Source organism: Canis lupus, chromosome 18 (assembly GCF_048164855.1).
Source record: "Canis lupus baileyi chromosome 18, mCanLup2.hap1, whole genome shotgun sequence".
NCBI lineage: Eukaryota > Metazoa > Chordata > Mammalia > Carnivora > Canidae > Canis > Canis lupus.
The window spans coordinates 54,904,033-54,920,835 of record NC_132855.1 but is presented as its reverse complement, the minus strand read 5'-3'; the positions used below and the strand labels follow the sequence as shown (position 1 = coordinate 54,920,835).

The 16,803-nt window shown below is 42.1% G+C and overlaps 1 protein-coding gene across 1 annotated transcript in view; it reads left to right on the top strand.

Moving 5' to 3' along the window:
* The window catches only part of LOC140609380 (uncharacterized), a 223,440-nt gene that overhangs the window by 152,578 nt on the left and 54,059 nt on the right, over nucleotides 1-16,803 (top strand). Inside the window, exon 7 of the mRNA XM_072784729.1 lies at nucleotides 156-568. The gene's annotated coding sequence lies outside the window, so the exon portion shown is untranslated. The remainder of the gene's footprint in view (nucleotides 1-155; nucleotides 569-16,803) is intronic.

The window sequence follows — 16,803 nt, the reverse complement described above, 5'->3', positions numbered from 1 at the left end:
CAAATGCTCAACCACTGAGCCACCCAGATGCCCCTGACGTAGGGGTTCTTAGATGCAGTTTTAGAAAGCAAGATAAGACCTCGTACACAGTAACTGTCAATCACAATCACTAGTAAAATATTTCTTGTCACTCTGTACCTTTTGCTCTTCTTTAGGCAGGCATTGAAGTAGCAGAAAGTTAATGGCACACCATACTGCTGACTGCGTGGTGCTCATCTCAATGCATCTTCCAACGTCGAACCTGAGAATGCTAGAGGCTGGAGACTCTGGACACTTATCTGAGCAGTTATCTGCTGGTGGCCTGGTTCCTGAGGTAATAAGTGGGTGTCCCCGATGTGTGTGTGCTGGCAACAGCAGTGACGCCACGTGGTGCCCAGAGGTCGCCGCCTGGTCCATGGGGCTTCTGAGATGAACTGTAAAGGGGCGTCCTGAGCAGTGCAGGCATTTTGGAGTGCCCCAGCAAATCTGGATGTAAGTGTAAACACGGCGCTCAAAGTGAAAGCAGGGGCCTCGAGGAAGGAATTACCCTCATCTCATTCCCGACCTGCTCACTCTGCTGGAAAACAAAGTAAGTTTTGTCTGTTTCTTTGTTAGCCAATCGCTCCTACATGTTTTCTCTTGCTAACATTATATTAGATGCTCAATATCTGGCAAATGCCAAGTTTTTTTCCCCTTCACTGAGGAAGTAGGATATGAAGTTTGTTAAAAAGCTAATTGTTTCTTTTATCTTTTCTGTCTCTCTTCCTCTATCTAGCGCTAGGCTGGCTGGCTTGTTGGAGATAGCAGGAGATTGGAATTTATTATCAATTAGAAAACAAAAAGTTCTTTTTTTTTTTTTAAACGGTCCAAGAACTTTGCCATTAATTAAATGACAATGACACGGGCAAAGCTTCTTATGTGGTGTGGCCAGGAGCACATCTAGGAAAACAGCCCCAGTTCACTTCAGGAAGCAAAAGGGGTGTGTGTATGAGACACATGTGAAAACGGGGAGTCCTCCTGTGGGAACTGCAGACACAGGGCAGGAATGGTGCCTGGACAAGAGGCTGTAATTTAAAAGCCTATCAGGAAATGGAAAGAGCTGAGGAATACAAATTATTTAATGTTGGTGGGGGAAAAAAAAAAAGACTTCATATAAGAATGGGCTAAAACGTATAACGATGTAAACTTGGCAGTAGAAACTGAAGTTTATTACCTTCACGTTAAAAAGGTTCATGTCTTATAGATTTATAGAAAATGTGTGGCTTTCAGAAAATAATTAAGAGGCATCATCACCTGTGTAGGTGACTTTAGGACACCAGCCTAATTCTGACACTTGACCCCTGTCTTCTATTTGTTTGTTTGTGTTTTATCAGATCCTAGCTCCAGAGCACTTGCATGGTTCAGTATATTTTTAATATAAAGTTCTATGGCTTTGAAAATGCAATGCAAATGGAAATGCAGTGTAGTTTGTGATTTGCAACTAGATTCTCCTTCCTCATAAAGTGGACTTTGCTCAACTTGAAACACTTAGAAGGTAGAAGGAGGCGGTGTAAGGTGTAACTGTGGTCCGCCACTGGAAGCAGAGATCAAAGACCTTATTTCTAAATCTAGCATGGAATACTGTGAATTTAAGTTAGGGCTTCTGTTTCATGGGAATTCACATTTTATCTCAAGGTGGTGGTGGTAGGACTTGGGCTCTTTAGGTGAATGTCTGTGAATTACTGACTCAGCAAACTTCTTTAAATACCTTCTTTATGTACTCAGAGCTAAGATTTAAAATTTACTGAGATTTGGTTTGTAAATTAAAGATTGAGAACAGTTTGAAACAAGGGTGGGAATGAGCAGAGCATTACCATCGAAACAGTTTGTTAAAAGATGGTGCCAAGTGAACAGGGCTGTCCCCTTCTGAGCTGCCCCTCCTAATTAAAGGGGAAGGTGGCTACCATCTGTCTTCTTTCATTCAAGGCAGTAGGGGGCCTGGAGTGGAAGGAAGCACCCCCTCCTTTATTTTTTCTCCCACTCTTTTTTATAGTCCGCTTTCTCCCTAGTCAGTGACCCAGAAGGTCATTGATGATCTATCTCAGAATGAATAGTAACATAAGCATGCAAGGCACTTGCAAAAGAAAAAAAAAAAAAGTTTATAACGTGCTTATCCATTTAGAATTCTGCTTGAATTATGTTTGAGAGTGTTGTAATCTCTGTGTTGGTGTTTTTGCTCCTCTTGTTTCTGAGGGCACTGCTGGCAGATGAAGTGGGGATTTTAGTTTTATCGATTTTGCTTTTTCATGAAAAAGTTTTTACACTCCACTGGGCACAATCAGAAGATGGCAGCATGTAACTGTCCACTGGGGATGTATAGAAATACTTTTTTTTTTTTTTTTTTTTTTTTTTTTATGAGAGAGGGAGAGCAAGAAAGAGCATGAGGGGGTGAGGGACAGAGGCAGAGGGAGAGGCAGGGATTAGCAGGGAGCTAATGCCGGGCTCAATCCTTGAAACTCTGGGATCATGACCTGAGCTGAAGGCAGATGCTTAACTGACTGAGCCACCCAGGTATCCCCAGAAATACTATTCTTATTAAAATCAAGGCAGCCTGTTAACTATGATATCTACACATGTCATCATAAGGGAAACCATGAACAAGGGTGTTAACCGACGCCCATATTACTCAGTTGTCTACTAAGGTTTACTGGACCAGTCATTGAAATAGTTCGCATTGTTTATCCTTTAGTTGGGCAATAATCCTTTTAGCCCCTTTTTAATAGGAATAGGTTATCGGAGAATTTAATTTGGGGTCCTGGCTTTTAATTATTTTGAAATGTAGAGTGCCCTAACCAAATGATCAAACTTTCTTGCCTCAGTTTCCACCTCTTGAAAGGGAAGGAATATGTGCTGTTTTCAGAAATATTTAAGAGAATATGAAGTAATATTTTGTCTTTGATAAAAATTTCATACAACTGAAAAATTCTAATGTCTTTGGTTGTTTCTGTTTTCAATCTTTATGTACCTAAGCAAAGTGTGAACAGTCATTTAAAAAGATTCAGTCCTGACACACTGTTTAGCTTGCCCAGGCAGTAGATTTGGACTTTCCAGAGTATGCTGGCCTTTAGTACCTCCTGTGACAAGGAAATCTGGTGTCCCTTAAGCCATCAGTGTTTGGAAAGCCCAACTGTGAGTCGTGTGTAATTTTATTTAAAGGTTTTTTTTTTTTTTTTCCAATTTGTCATCAACTTATAATGAGCTTTCTTTGTAGATGTGCTTATGTTGTTGAATTTGGGAAGAGCAGTGTGTAGGTTCTGGAGACTGACGTTAGTCTGCATGATTGAATGATAATGAAAAGTAGATTATTTCCCAATCACTGAAGGGTACACAGTGCTGGGGAAGTCTCTTCGTCGTTTTTATGTAATAATTTTAGAGATTCGACAAGGTGCTTCGCTAACTATAGTTTCCAAGGTGTGATTTAACACTAATTTGGTTATCTGTCTTATATTCATTTCAGGGGAACCAAATAAATGAATTGAATGAAACACGTCTATAAAGTGTGACTTTGAAGTAATGCGATGAATATTTTAACACACATAGCAAAGGACATACAGACATGCCAATGAATTTTGCCTCCTTTTAAAGTACCCTGTCACCTGGGAAGAATTGCTACTACTATAAGCAATGCCACCTTTGCCAAAGACACACTTAGAAGTTTTTGTTTGTTACTGCTTTAAGAGCCTTCCATCCTTTTTTTTTATCACCCCCTGTGGTGAAATTCTCTGTCCTTTGAGGCTAGCAAGGATCCAGTAATTAGGTCTGATGAACAGACTTCTTAGGATCAAATAACTGATCTGAGTCATTGATTCATGTAAACATTTACTGAGGCACCTACTGTGTTCCAATAGTAAGGACTGCAGATTCCAAAGTGAACACACCATGGACCTGGAAGACACAGTTGAGTGGGATAAAGGACGTATACAGAGCTAACACTACATCCTGACAAGTACTCTAAAACTTTGACTAAGCCACACAGGTGCCCTTATAATCACAACTTCTTTGGATTAAAAGAAAAAGAAGATATCTGGGATTCCTGAGTGGCTCAGTCTGTTAGGCATCCAACTCTTGATTTCAGCTCAGATCATGGCCTCAGGGTTGTGAAATTGAGCCCTTTGTGGAGCTCCTAGCTGGACATGGAGCCTGCTTAAGATTCTTTATCTCTGTTCCTCCCCAACAAAATAAAAAAAAGTTATGAATAAATTTAAAAAATTTTTTGACATTTTTAGGATAACTGTATTACTCTCCAAAGGAGACCTTTTTGAAGAATGATTCTTAGTTACATATTAAAATTAGGTACTTCTGAAATACTCAATATACCAAAGCATGACATGCCATAGTTATTGCTGAGAATAGATGAATAGCTTGTGGGAGACCTGAAACTTGTCATTTCTAAGTATTATGGGAGAGAAAAGGCTTCTTCACATCCTCTTTCAGATTTTATGCATGGGGACAAAATTTCTGTCTTCTAGCCAATAGTTGATCTCTCTGTGGGTAAGTTCATTTAACAGTTAACCTGTGGAGTGTCACTCTGTGGCAGGCACAGTTCAAGGAGCTGCTCAGAAGGTGAGTTGATTGGTTATAGACGCCAGATGCTGGTGCTACTCAGTAGGACTCTGTGGGGCTGTACATTCAGCCACCATTTCCTAGGTGCTTTTCTGATCCTGGCCATGTGGGCTTGGCCTGGATGCTGCCCTCAGAGCTTGCAATACGATTCTGTGGACAGATGACAGAATGAATGTAGAGAGAGAGGGAGAGAGAGATGTGTTCATATAGGTAGCTAAATACACCACACATTTGTAGAAAAGAAAGCTCTGCTGTGGCCAAGGTGATCAAGAAATGCTTTATGGATTAAGGAACATTTGAGCTGGGCATTGACAGAAGGGTAGTGTTGGACTTGAAGCCTTGGAGGGAGAGCATCCAAGTCCAAGGAGAGCTGAGCAATGGCATAGAGAGGGATGGGAAATTCCAGTGGATGGAGTGGGCAGCCCCTGATTTGTTGTTGCCGGGCAACCATGTGTGTAAAAGTGACTAATGAGGAGATAAGGCAGCCAAGGTCTGTTGAGGCCAGATCCGGGAAGGCCATGAATGTCAGATGATGAAATGATTTAAACTTAATCTGAAGCCATTGAGGAGCAGTGGAAGAGTTCTGGTCATGAGAGTGACAGTGGAAGCTGTCCTAGAAGAAGCTTCATCTAGTGTCAGTGTTGGGGCATTGGGCCAGTGAGAGAATCAGAGCGGGAAGCCATGTGAGCTGGGGAAACCATCCAGGGAGGAGAGGAAGAGGGCTCAGATGAGAGGCAATTGGAATAGAGAAAACTAGGTTTAAGAACTGCTGGGGTAACAGAGGTTGGCCGATGGGGAGGAAGGATGGAAGGAGAACTAATTTTAAATTTTAGAACCCAAGTGCTATTTATTAATTCTCTGCATCTGTCAGGTATTTCACATACGTCATCTCATTTGATTGTATCCTAGTTGTATAAAGTTGGTATTTTTGTCTTTATTTCAGAAATGAGAAATCTAAGGCGTGGTGGAAGATTGGTCTCAAGTTGTACAGCTAATAGGATATAGAACAGGGCCCTACAGAGGTCCCTGATTTCCACACCTGTATTCTCTCTATTCTGCTAGGTTTGGGAGGGAGCAGATGTGAGAGAAGGTGATCTCTGTTACTTTGTATACACACAGTTTAGGTGCTGGTAAGATGTCCATCAGGTGACCAGAGATGGGAAACTGATCTCCAGGACAAAGTCAGGAGGATCGGAATTTAAGAATCAACTGCATGTTTGTTTATTCAGTAAATACTTGTTGAGTGTCCTTTGGACCAGTCCTACATGGCAGAGGAATACAGTGAGAGACAAGCAAGCCACAGTCTTGATTCACAGAACTGCAGGCTAAGGAGGGAGACACCACCCTATGGGTTGAGTATAATGTAGGGGGAAGTGCAGGTTTGCAATAAGAAAAGCCACCCAGGGGACATAACCAAATCTGGGGACGCAGAAGGTCTCTGAAGAGGTTGTAGTACTTGATAGGACACCCAAAGATGAGTACCATGATAAAGTGAAAAAAGGCATATTTTAGGCAAGGGAAATAGATTGTACTAGACCCAGAGGCAAGAGAGAAATATAGTATATCTGAAGAACTGGACATAATATGACTGGAATGAGGTAAGAGTATATCAGTTAAGGCTAGAGAGATGGGCAGCAGCTAGATCAGGAAATGCCTCAGAAACTGTGCAAAATAATCCAATTACTTTCTTTTTTTTTTTAAGATTTTATTTATTTTAGAGTTGGGGCGGGGGGCAGAGGAAGAGGGAAAGAATCTCAAGCAGACTCTGTGCTGAGCACCAAACCTGACATGGGGCTTGATCCCATGACCCTGAGATCATGACCTGAGCAGAAATCAAGACACTCAACTGATTGAGCCACCTGGGTGCTGCCAACACCCCCCCATTATAACTATCTTAAGAATGCAGGGAAGTGTTGGTTAATTTTAAGCACTGAGGTAACATGATTAGATTCATATTTAGAAAGCCCATTTTGAGGTGCCTGGCTGGCTCAGTTAGAAGAGCCTGAGACTCTTGATTTCTATATAGTGAGTTCAAGCCCTGCTTTGAAGGCAGAGATTACTTAAAAATAAATTGTAAATAAATGAATAAATGTCCATTTTGTCTGCTGGAGAATAGATTGTAGGGAAGCAAGTGTGGGAGCAGGAAAACACATAAGGGACTGTTGGAGACAGGAATCTGGGTGAGAGATGATGGTGACCTGCATGGAGAAAGAGGTTGGGTGATATTTAAGAGTGGTAGATGTGATGGAATTTGGGGATGTGCTGGGTATGGAAGATGAGAGAGAGGAATAAAAGTCAACATATAGGTTTCTTTTTTCTAAAGTTTATTTACTTACTAGAGAGAGCACGCATGCATTCAAGTAGGGGGAGGGGTAGAGGAGGAGAATCTCAAGCAGACTCTCCCTGAGGAGCCCAACGTGGTCCTCGATCTCATATACCAATGAGATCATGACCTGAGCCGAAATCAAGAGTTGGGTGCATAACCCACTGAGCTACCCAGGCTCCCAACATGCAAGTTTCTGATGGACAGCTGAGTAGTTGCTGAAATTTAGCCAGAGGGCATAGTGGAAGGGTCAGATTTGGAGTTGAGAATTGCTTGGGTTTGGTTATTCTGAGTAACTGGCAATTGGAGAATACAGGAAATGAGAGATGAAGGGTAGGAGGTTGCGGCCAGAGAACGGGATGTCCAGATTTTTTATTTCGCAAGTGAAGCAGTTCAAGGGATGGTAAGAGAACAAGGTCACAAGAGCAGGTGGGTGAAGTGGAGGGCGGAGGCGGGCTGTGGGAGATGAGGGGGTTTTCACCTGGAGGTGAGGGGGTCACAAAGGTTGTTGGCTGGACTTGGAGCAGAGAGGGTCAGTGCATAGGTCAGTCACCACCGGTTGAGGAGGCAAGCAGCTGGGCAATGAGATGTGCGCTGGAAATGTGATTTCCATGGACTGCATGACAGCGTTAGCAAGCAAAGAAAAGCAAAAGCATGAGAACAAAATGAGTAGGACCCGGGGCCAGACCTCTGAGAGGAGTTTAGAGGTGGCAGGAGATTGAGGAGACATTTTCAAAAAGGAAAAACATGGAAGTTCAGAGTCTTGGAAGACCAAAGAAGGTCTATGCCAAAGAAGGAGGTGTTGAGCAGCGCCCCGCTAGTGCAAGGCTCAGGAGGAACGGACTGGTGAGGGACCTTCCCTGGATGAGCCCAAAGTCGACCATGCTGGGAAAGAGAGCAGCTCCTTGGAGTGTTGGAGGTGATGGCCAGGCCAGAAATTAGGGAGTGTATGGGAATCACCAAGTACTGCAGCAAGTATCACCCCCACTTGCAACACATTTTGGTTGAAAGAAAAGAAGGAGAGGCTATGGTAGCTTGAGAAGTGAGTCTGTTATGGCATCTAATGATGAATTGTGCTATTTTGTATTTGTTTGACAGTCTCCTAGAATTTGCTAGAATGTGTCCTATTGCTTTTCAAACTAACCCTTTCTGTGCTTCCTTTGTAAAATGAGTACCCACCTCATTGGGTTGTTGTTAGGACCACACGAGTCGTAAAGCAGCACCTTGGGCACAGTAAATGATAACAAATGATGGTTAATAAAAGCAAAGAAGGAAACACACATGTTATAATAACTAATAATATATATTGTACGTTAATGTATATGCACACATGCCATCACAATTTAGGCACCATTCCCTGAGTGTTGATAATAATAATTCTGTAATGTAAGTGAAACAGAGGCCCAGGGCATTGTAGGTAACTTACTCCAGATCGTGCTGACAAGTGGTCAAGCTAGGAGACCGGGCCCCCTCGCCTCACTGGAAGTTGACAGCCTCCCACCAGCCAGGCTGCATCCTTGGGCCGTTGCAGAAAGAATGCTGGATTTGAAAGAATGGAGGCTTTGGCAGCAAGCAGCAGAGTAGGGCAGCTCTTCAGGATGCGATGTGCACTGTGCATTCCACGCACCCCACACCCTGTTTGAGTCACTCATCTGTGTTATGTGCCTGGCTCTCACGGTGCTGTTTGTAACCCTCGTTCTAAAGGCTTGTCCCTTCTGTGGCCTTGAGTGCATTCATTCTCCTCACTCATCCTGCTGTCCCGATGCCATCATCTTCTATATCTATTTGATATGTTTTTTTAAGATGTATTTATTTATTTATGATAAACATAGAGAGAGAGAGGCAGAGTCACAGGGAGAGGGAGAAGGAGGCTCCATGCTGGGAGCCCCACGCGGGACTTGATCCCAGGACTCCAGGATCGCGCCCCGGGCCAAAGGCAGGCGCTAAACCACTGAGCCACCCAGGGATCCCCTATTTGATATGTTTTGTTTAGAATTCACCTCTAGAAAAATAGGAGCCTCATCTGAATATCTTGCCTTTAATCTGATCTCAGAGAGTGAAATTGCTGTGCATTCTAGGGGCTTTTCCTACATCAAAGTACCACCTGAACATCATCTCTCTTGCAAAGGATAGTGTGATGGTTAATTTTATGTGTCAGCTTAGCCTAGGTCAGGGTACCAAGTATTTGGTGAAACACCAGTGTAGATGTCACAGTGAAGGTATTTCTAGATGAGGTTAAACATTTAAGTCAGTAGACTCTTAGTAAAGCAAATTATCTTCCATAATTACCCTCATCCAGTTGATGGCCTTAAAATAGAAAGATTGCCCTTCCTCCTTTCCCCCTCCCACCAAGAAAGAAGGAATTCTGTCCCTGGTTGGCCTTCCAGCTCGACTGCCACACAGCTCTTCCCTGGATCACCAGCCTGATTGCAGATTTCAGATTTGCCAACCCCCATAATCACCTGAGCCAGTTCCTTAAAATAAATCTCCATCATTCTCCATCTTTCTCTCTGCCATACTTTCATACGGTGACAGACTCATACACACACACATGCACGCAAGCACGCGTACATCTTAGTTGTTGAGAATCATAACTATCATAGATAGGAAAATACAGACATTTAAATTGCTCGTCTGCTGTTGATATTAACGAAAAACTGTACCAGGTCTCTCTAGGCAGTCTTAGTGTATATGTATGTGCATGTGTATATACATACATTCACACACACATATATATTTATACTTCTATTTGTATATAGCTTGTATAGATGAGGAAAGTGAACAGTGGAAGGGATGTAAAATGTACTCCCCGTGATGCATAAAATTGATGGGAGAGCCAAAAAAACCTCAGTTTCCTCTGGTGTGGTCCAATTCTTGTCTCAGTACTTGGCTCTCATGTTTTTAGTAGCAAGATAATAAAGTTACTGGGTTTGGCAGTAACTTTATGTTGCTAAAGGTTATGCTAACATAACATGGTTGCTAACGTTTACGGAATGTTTTCTGTATATTGGGTATTAATCTAATTGCTTTATAGATGTTCATGATTTTAATCCATATGACTACTCAGTAATATAGGATCTGATATTATCCCCATATTACAGATTTTAAACACGAGTCCCAGTGAACGGCATGGACATTGGTGTACAGTGGTGAGATAGAGGGTGCTCAGGGCCCAAGCAGCCTGGCTCCAGACGTTGTGCTCCTAACCATTCCACTCTACTACTTCTCAGCATAGATGCCCTGAGCATAGCTCTTCATCTCTCCTTGTGGAGTCATTATCCAGAACATTGATTGTGGTAGTGGTACTTTTTATAGGGTTTTATTATCTTTTTAAAGATTGTAGTGATTTATTTATGTATTTGTTTGTTTATTGGAGAGAGGGGGAGAGAGAGAGAGAGAGAGAGAGTGCACACACACAAGTAGGGGTAGTGGAAGAACAGGGAGCCTGATGCGGGGCTCAATCTCAGGACCCAGCCATCAGGCATCCCTAATATGGTTTATTTCAAAAGAGAAAATGCGTATAAGTTATGTAAGTTCTAAGAGGCCATTTGATGATAACTGCTTGCTAATTCCTTGAGAACAGAAGACATACCCATTACAGCAGCAATTTGGGCCTCTTATTGGGGTATATTTTTAGCAACTAGACTTTCCTGTCTAGCTTTATTTTATTTTATTTTATTTTTTAAATTATTATTATTTTTTATTTATGACAGTTGCACACACACACACAGAGAGAGAGAGAGAGGCAGAGACACAGGCAGAGGGAGAAGCAGGCTCCATGCACCGGGAGCCCGACGTGGGATTTGATCCCGGGTCTCCAGGATCACGCCCTGGGCCAAAGGCAGGTGCCAAACCGCTGCGCCACCCAGGGATCCCCCTGTCTAGCTTTAAAACACTGATGGCCATCTGATTTGCCAAAATCATATAGAAAAGTGATAAAGTAGTGATGTGGTTTGGTTCCTTGTTCAGCAATTTGGGATGTGTTTTGAGGAAGGGGATAGCAAGCTTCTATGTGTATGTCCCTTGGTTCTCTACAGGAATAACCATCGTAACTGCCATTTACTGGGCCTTCTGTGTGCCAGAACTCTTAACAGGTGCTTTACAAACATATCTCATGGAGTCTTCTCAACATTAGCATCGCCTTTCACATTTAAAGAAAGCAGTGATTAGGAAGTTCAAGAATGTTTTCAAGGTGAGTAGCAGAGCAGGATTTAAACTTTATCTTAATGACACCAGCCAGTGCTCTCAGTCTCTCTGCTGTACCTTCCTGAGACTCTCCACCCTTCCCTGTTAGACTGTAAGCTCCATGAGGGCAGGAACTTTTCTTCACTGGGTTCACTACCATAGTTCATAGTTCATAGTTCTACCAAGGGAACTGCCCGACACATAGTAGGTATTTAATGCATGGATGTTGAGTGATGGAACTCACTGTTCTCTGTGATCACCACCAACCAGCTGTGGGCCAGAGAGAGCAATCTGTTGGGGGTACTCTGGACTCTTGTGGAGTTAGCTCTCAGGCACCTGTTGGAGGATATTTTCTCTGGGTTTCAGAATGAGCCTATCAGCTTGGCCTTCAGCTAGGTACTGCATGGCTCTATCAGTAAATGTCCTTTCCCAAGACCTCTAAATGATGTTATGTATATCTCTGTCATTAGCACTCAGGACTGATAATTTATAGTTTGTGCTGTATACTGATATAGGACAATATCTAAATAATATTGATGCTTTTTAAGGAGATGTCGAATTATATGTTTGTAAGACATCCCTAAAGGTCTCTGTTTCTTCCATTACTCCAGATCTCCCTCTCATTCTCTGCTGTTTCTCTTTGACATGTATTCTCACACTAACATGTGCACTCATTCACACACACACGTGCACACTCACACACGTACCCATATCACACTCACGTGAGCACTTACACACTTGTACTCACAGATGCACTTGTATTCACACTCACACTCACGTAGTCACACGCCTTAGTTTATCACCTATCTAATTAACATATCTCCTTTCTTTTCAAATGAAGAACATGGAAAACCACTTTGTTAAACCAAAACTGTGTTATTTACATTTATATTTTGTCCCATTTTTTTCCTCAGAGTTCATTTCCTTTGCTTCTCCTAGCTGGAAACTAGATATTGTAATCAGCACCATCATATAAGCTTATCTTTCCTCCTGGAAATAGTAAATTATGATGAGTTTGACAAAACAATATAAGAATAAGCAGCATTCAGTACTTAGCCTTATATTCTTGCCTTTAATCATGCAAGTAGGTGATGATTTCTGCAGACCTGTAGTAAATAGTGTGAATTTTCTTTTTTTCTCTTTGTAAAACAAATGATATGGTCTAGAAGAGTCACCTCTGGGCTTGTATGTTTCATAAAATACATGGGTCGGTGTACATCCTTAATCTATGAGCCAAGATTTATGCCTTTTATAATTTTTCTTCACCTTAAAAAAAACCTGGCTGGCTAGAAACTCCATTGTTGTTGGTATAAAAAGTCTTATAATTTATATCCAAATCAAGGTCAGGAAAGAATGCAGATTCACTCAGTAAAAATTCATTAACAGCCTACTTTGTACCAGAATGCACTGCCTTACAGCTTTGGAAAGCCTCAGAGTAGATCAGTTTATGTTTGGGAATGACCAGTCAAAATAAGGCAGATATAAGCAAGAATGTAATTTTTTGAAATTTAAATTTGGAGTGGTAGAGCATGCATCAAAACGGAACACAGTCTTATTAGAGCCACAAAAGTAACAAGTAAGTTTGAAAAATGTACCTTCGCAATGTTCTCAAACTCAGACTTTTTTTCTGGCACTCCTCTTTTTGAATCTGTTGATTTGTTCTTTTCTTAGTAGGAAGGAAGAAAAAGTTCTCAAGAATTCATTAGAGATTAAGATTCATCTCAGCCCTCAGTACCCTTTAGAATATGGTGAAGGCTGACTTGAAAGGGCAAATGGTTTAATTGGATCAGCCTTGGAAAAAGAGGACAGGGAATCGTCCTGGCCGGCGTGTCTTCACCATAATGGTGAAATGGTACTGCTTTAATTGCCATTCTTTCATTCCCTTCCTTGCCAAGCCCAGTGGCTTCTGTTATAACATGTGGCGACTTCTCCCTTGGAGACTAACTCAGTCCAAGTTACCATAATATTTAGGACCAGCTACAAAGACATTTCTTCCCTTAAATCCATGCCAAATCTAAATCAAACTATATTCTCCTCCCTGGCCATTCAAATAGATCCAGTTCTTATTTGAAAAGGACAAGAAATCCACAGGCCTCTTTTTGTTTTATACCTGCCTGTTCAAACAGATAGATAAACAAGGCATATCATGCCTAGCGTTGCTTTGAGTTTGGCCACTTCCTTCTAAAATAGACATTTATACTGTGGCTCATTTAAGACTTGCAACTTAGGGATACCTGGGTGGCTCAGTGGTTGAGCATCTGCCTTTGTCTCAGGTCGTGATCCTCGGGTGTTGGGATTGAGTCCCACATCGGGCTCCCCACATGGAGCCTGCTTCTCCCTCTGCCTGTGTCTCTGCTTCTCTCTTCTGTGTCTGTCATGATTAAATAAATAAAATCTTAAAAAAAAAAAAAAGGACTTACAACTTAGATGTTTTAGACAGAAGAAAGCGTGTTTTAAGTCTAGCTACAACAAATTGCTGTCAGTGCTGATGCAGGAAAGAAGAATAAATGTAAAACCATGCAGGTGTGGCTCTGCGCTTCTCCTACACAAACCTCAGCCTCAAGGGGGGCAGGCCAGGGAGAGGGAGACATCCTCGTCCTTAGTGGCCGTAGATTGTCTGCTCACAAAACAAAAAAACGCTAAGCAAGGAACGCGAATCCATTTTGTTTTTAACAAAGAGAACCTAGCAAAATAGGAAAGATATTTCTGATAAATAAATTTGTTCTGACCTGTAAACCTGGTCGGGATATTTTTTTTTCCCTTGGCATTGGATCCATCTACCACTTGTGTGTTTTAGTCATCCTTGATAAAGTAATTATATTTCATAACTAATGTTATTAACATACATGAATTTAGTCCTATTTTTAGTAAGATTTACTTTCCTGCAGTGCTTCTTCGTTTATTGTTTTGAAGCATAACTTTCAACACAATTCATTTTTATTAGTTGTATTTCTTTTTAATTTGATTATTTTATATATACGAAACATTATGTGTAAAATACTGAAGCAAAATTTAAAAAAATGTGCTCTGGTGAACCGCCGCCACGTATTTAAGAATTAAAACATCTCAAATACTTATGGATCTTTCTGTACTTCATTTCTACCTTTCTTTAAAGAAGTATATATATATTATATATCTTAGCACATAAATGTGCATTGCTAAAGGTATTTTGAGATATGTAATTATGTGTGTAGTTTTTTGCAGCTTCTGTTTTCTCTCCATATTATGTTTATAAAATTCATTCATCTTGTTGGGATATAGCTATTCTTCTTATATGCTGCTACAGTATTTCAGTGTGTGTGAGTTTATCCTATTCTACCTCTTACCTAGTTTGGGGGGGGGGATGGAGCAAAACAAGGAGTTCTGTTTTAGACATGTTGACTTTGAGATGGCCATTAGAATTCTCATAGAGTTGTTGGGTAGACGGGTGGATTTTAAAGTCTGTAATTCAGGAGAGAGGTCTGAGGTAGAGATAGCATGTGGATGGCATCTAAATCATTATTTCTCTGGCTATTCTAGAATGCTACTTAATCTATTCATTGAGATTTTTACTTCAGAATTTTTTTTCCTTAAAGCTTCTTTTTGTTTTTGTTTTTGTTTTTGTTTTTGTTTTTGTTTTTCCAACCTGCCTGGTAGCTTTGCTGAAGTGTGATTTGTAAAAGAACAAATGAGAATATGAGCTTCAAAGAAAATAGGGGGGAAAGTGTCTTTGCATACCTTGAAGGGCCATATAAAGATTATTTGTAAGTGCAAGTGAGTCGCAAATGAAACCACATGTATGGATCTGCTTTGTAATCCAGAAGAATACATGCTTAGTGATACTTGATTTTACTCCCTTGTTAACTTGGTGCCAAGAGGTCATGCTCACCTCCCCAGTACAAGTATTAACTCTAATAATCTTCACAACCACCTGTGACCGGTAGATACCACTTTTACAGATGAGAAAACTAAAGCTCATAAACAGTAGACCTAGGATTCAAATCCACAGAGTTGGCTCCTAAGAGTCATGCTCTTGGCTACTATGTGAGACTGCCCCTCAAAGTTTGACCCAGTTTCTTCAGCTTCAAGACTTAAAAAATGGTAGGGTCATCTTTCAGAGTGGCCACTTTGATCCCAGCTACAAGATGGTGCTCCAGGCAGTGGCTCCTAGCAAAAGGGTTTTGTCTGTACTGACTTAGTTTCACCATTGAACCTGGCCCCCAGACCTCACAGAGCACTGCCCACCTACCAGGGACCCATTCTCTGCCTGCTGAATAGGATGCTTCCTTGATTTAAGTGATTTGCCTGAAGCCACCCAGCGAGTCAGTAGTGGGCCAGGGACTAGAATCTGCGTCCCTTGCCTTGCAGGCATCACATTTGTTTGGTATTAATAAACCAAATTTCTCCAGGGGAATCTGGCAGAAATTTGAAAGTGCTCGATTTTACTGCAATAAATACTAAGAATCCTTTTTAAAGCAAGGAAGCCAAGCCCTAGCCAGGGAAAACACGATTTGCTCTTGAGGGCTGTTGACAAAGCCACGCTGGCACCAGGATGGATTCTGGATTGTTGGCTTCAAGTCCATCTCCCACTAAGGCTTGCTGAAGGAGTTCAGACCTCTGCTGTTGCCACAGGCTGCAGCTGGACCAGGAAATACTCTCGCACATGAAGCTGGAATGCTCGATGGTCTACCCACAGAGTCAGCAAGCCACAGCTGGTTGCCATCAGGAGGGTGTGATGGTGAAGGCTACATTCCTAGGACACTGCTGATACAGGTCAGGACCCAAGTGAATTAGCCCACCCGTCAAGAGGGAGACCTCTATGCCTTTCTTGCTGTGACAGGGTGCCATGCAGGGTAGCTTCCTGGGTTTGTGAATGCACCTTATTTTCCAAAGCCACATCAGTCAAGGAAAAGGTGAAGGCATCCAGGAACAGGGAGGGAAGAGCATCTGAATTATGAACTACTTGAGTGAGAAAGTGCAGGGAGCAATTTATTACTTTTGTCACCAGAAGAATGCTTACATGTACTCTGGACCCTCTGCAAATAATCAGTCTGTTTCGATAAACTGAGAAGCCACTGAAGGAAAGTTTTCAGCAAGATAAAAGCTGAATTTCCAAGGGTGGTCTGACTGCATTTGGGTCAGAGCTGGGTTTGGATGTATTTTTCATAGAGGAAGATTCTCACAGGAGCCCCACAGTATTGAGGTGCAAAAGACACACATTATTTCTGTTAATTCTCACAATCCCCAGGGCATCCACCAAGGATGGAAGTTTAGACGTTGGTCTCTGCCTCAGTAGGAGAGCCTTAGGCAGTTGTGGCAAAACAGACAGGTTGGGCACTGCTCTCAGCTCCGCAGGTTGAATTTCCCGCCAGTAATGGTTCCTGGACAAGATGCTTCCAACCCATAGTGGTCTATTTCTTTTCTTTCCCGTAGAAAAAGTCAGCGTTCACGCCTTGTCTGCAGCACACATGATTTTGTTGCCACTTCCTGCAGCCTGCGTCACCTGCAGAGACTGAGCAGTGAGGCCCATGGGGAGGCATGGGGCTCTGTGAGCTCGGGCAGGTCCTTATCTGTCCTATGTGTTGACAACTGGGCTCGTCGTGGGATATGTTGTATGAGGAAGAACATGTCAGGGGCTCCCACCTCCAGCCAGGCAATCAGGGCTCCCGAGAATTCTTGTTAGTGACACATCTGCCTTCGTAGCCGTCAACCCTGAGGTTGCCCTGAGCCCAGTG